The 3,109-nt window shown below is 52.4% G+C and overlaps 1 protein-coding gene across 3 annotated transcripts in view; it reads right to left on the minus strand.

Moving 5' to 3' along the window:
* Positions 1-3,038, minus strand: part of CUNH10orf76 (chromosome unknown C10orf76 homolog) — a 210,232-nt gene extending 207,194 nt beyond the window's left edge. For 2 of the 3 annotated variants that reach the window (XM_023715518.1, XM_004631461.2), the window contains exon 1: positions 2,571-3,037. The gene's annotated coding sequence lies outside the window, so the exon portion shown is untranslated. Of the gene's footprint in view, positions 1-2,570 lie in introns of all 3 variants that reach the window. The other variant, XM_023715517.1, reaches the window with a different exon arrangement.
* Positions 3,039-3,109: the final 71 nt, after the last annotated feature.

Here is a 3,109-nt window from a genome sequence, read left to right on the forward strand (position 1 = left end):
TTTTTTTTGGCGGAACCAGGGATTGAACTCAGGCCCTAAGCGCTTATTCTACTGAGCTATCTCCCCGGCCCCTCAATAAAATTATTTTTTTAAATAGAAAAATAAAAGATATTCCCTTAAAAAAAATTTTGTCTTTCATCATATTTTTTAAAAAAGAAATTATTTCTATCCCTGGTGCCAGTTACACAGTAAGCACTCAATAAACATGTGTTGGATGAAAAACTCATCATAAATGATTGTTTTGTTTTGCTTTTTGTTTTTCAGAGAGGGTCTCACTATGTAGTTCAGGCTGTCCTTGTGCTCACTTTTGTAGCTCCCCAACTGGTCTCAAACTCAGAGAACCTCCTAGCTCAACCTCCCAAGTGCTGGGATTCCAGGCATGTGCCACCATGGCCAGTTCCAACTAATGTATTGGTACAGGTTCTCACTCTGCAGCTCAGTCAGGGCCAGCACAACATGTGGTGCCAGGGATCAAACCCAGTCCTTGGGCTTGCCAGGCCAGCATATAGACCACTGAGCTATTCCTTTGGCCCCTGAATCAATTTGTAGTATGGTCATTTCCTTCAAACTTCAGATTCCTAAAACAACAGTCTAAGAAGTTCTGAATTTCGTAACAACTGCTTTGATATCTCCATATTCATTTTTTTGCTTTCCTGTTTGTTTTGTATAAATGTTGAATGAGTGAATTATGACTGAAAAGCTAATGAAAACACAATGAAGACCAGGCTCACAAGTTTAAGCCCAGCTCCTGCATCTTATTGCAAGATCCTGTTTTAACACTAAAAAAAAGGCGGGGGGAGCCAAATAGCTCAGAGGTTTAAAGCTCCTGCAAGCAGGCAAAGGGGCCCAGGGTTCAATCCCCGGGCCTACTGTGCTGGCCTTGCCCCACCACCACCACCACCACACACACACTGAGATAGCAATTGAGACTGGGCTGATGGTGCACATCTGTAATCCCAGCTCGTAAGAGGTTGTAAACAGGCAGACCACTATGAGTCCAATCTAATGTTGCGACCCTCAACACCCTGTAGTCCCTTCCCTAAAAAAAAAAAAAGAAAAACAAAGAAAGAAACAAACAAACAAACCTGGGCATGAAGCTTAGTGAGAAAGCCTTGAGTTCAATCCGATACTAAGAAAAAACTTGAAGGGGATGTTGGTTGGGTTTTTTTTTTTTTTTGAGACAGGGTCTCATCAGGCTGGCCCTGAGCCCACTATAGAGCCCAGGAACAGCCAGGAGGAGATACTGGTCTGCCTACACAGTCTGCCACCTTGCCTGGCCCCCCCAAAAAAAATTTTTTAAAGCTCCCTTAATCACTAACAATAGCACTTTCGTCAGTAGAGGAATTTATACTTCTCTGATGAAATATCCTCAAATTGTTCACATAGAAATTAGTATGCACACACATTCAACTGAAAGCACACTCAAACCATTCTGACTTGTCCTAAATTGATAGCAGGTACACAGGCCGTTATTTGCCCTAATCATCCCGGTTAACAAACAGCCTTCACACCTGGGAGCCAGGTGTAGTGGTGCACTGTGGCCTATAACCCAAGAATTTGGAGAATCACTTGGAATTCAAAGCCAGCCAAACTACACAGCAGAACCCTTTTGAAAGAAAGAAGGAAGGAAAGGAGGAAATAAGGAAACAAGGGAAGAAGGGAGGGAGGGGATGAGAATCTGATGATGAAGGCATATTCGGGCCTGGCTCAGCTTCCTCCCGCCCGCTCAGGGGCAGCACTCCCGGCTCCGATGGACCCCCTCCCACAAGAGCCACGCCCTCTCCTGCGAATAGGTTAGTTTCCAGGGCTTGCACCAAGTAACCCCAGGAAGCACAGCTTCCCCGGCACTGTGTAAAAGGCAGATGAAGCCTGCCGGCAGGACTGGGCAATCGTGAAACACCTTGGGAGCACCTGGAATCAAACTTGGGGACCTGCGCGTGCGCCGCAGGCGCTTCGGCCGCCGCGCTAGCTCCCTGCCCCACCCCAGGACTTCTCACAAGCTGGGCCTGAGGATGCACGCGGGGATCCCGGCACTCTGGGCGGCGGAGGCAGGAGGATGGCAAATTCGAGACCAACCCACGTGGCTAACTCTGTGACTCGGAGAGGAAGACCATATCTCAAAATTTAAAATTAAGGAAAAATATCAATAAGGGCAGGGGGCGTTGCTAAGCGTGGCTATCCTACAGCCGGTAGAAGAAAGGGGGAGGGGGCTTTCGACAAGCCCCGCCCAGAGCTCGCCCCCCCCCCCCGGGGCCTCCGGCGCCAGGGGCAGCCGGGAGAACAGCACCACGAGGGGTCAGCCCCGCGCTGGGGTCAAAGGTCACCGCCGGGCTTCCGGGCGAGCAGGGCGGAGGCGAAGCGGAGGGGGTGCCGGAAAGGCAAGCCGCGGGAGGACCGGCGGGCTCCCCGGGCCGCGGCGCCGGCCAGGCCCGGCCCAGCGCGCCCCTCCCGCAGCTCGCAGCCCCCGCCCTCCCTACGGCTTCGGCGTCCTCGGCCCTCCCCGCGCACAGGGTCTCCGGGCTGGGCTTCGCAAGGGGGACCCGCAAGCGGGTCTAGCCGGCGCCCCTTACCGAGCCCCGGCTCCTCCTCTGCCGCCCGCCTCCGCCGCCGCCGGTCCGGCTTCCGAGCGCGCGCGCGACTTCCCGGCCTGCCGCTCCCCGCCGGGTCCTAAAGTCCAGCCCGCAGTGGCTCGCCGCGCCCGCTTCCCAAGAGGCCTCGGACCACGATTCCCAGCAGGCATCGCGAAAACCACGCCTTGGAAAGTATCGCGAGAAAGAAGTTCGCGTCTGGCAGGCCTTGATGGTGTAGTAGGGCGGGGCGTAATAGGGCACACCTGTAACGCCAATACTAAGGAGGCTGAGGCAGATCATTGCGAGCTCAACTCCAGCCTGAGGAACGTATGCTACTATGTCTTAAAAAAGAAAAAAGTAGACTTAACCCCGCATTTCTTTCCAGGAATAATGTGATCTCTAGAAACACTGGCAAAGCATGGAAGAATTTGTGTTCAAAAACACTGATTGGGGCCGGGGAGATGGCTCAGTGGAATAAGCGCTTCCCTGGCAAGCACAAGGGCCCGAGTTCAATCCCCGGTTCTGCAAAAAAATTAAAG

This window comes from Octodon degus, unplaced genomic scaffold, assembly GCF_000260255.1.
Source record: "Octodon degus isolate 3935 unplaced genomic scaffold, OctDeg1.0 scaffold00042, whole genome shotgun sequence".
Lineage (NCBI taxonomy): Eukaryota > Metazoa > Chordata > Mammalia > Rodentia > Octodontidae > Octodon > Octodon degus.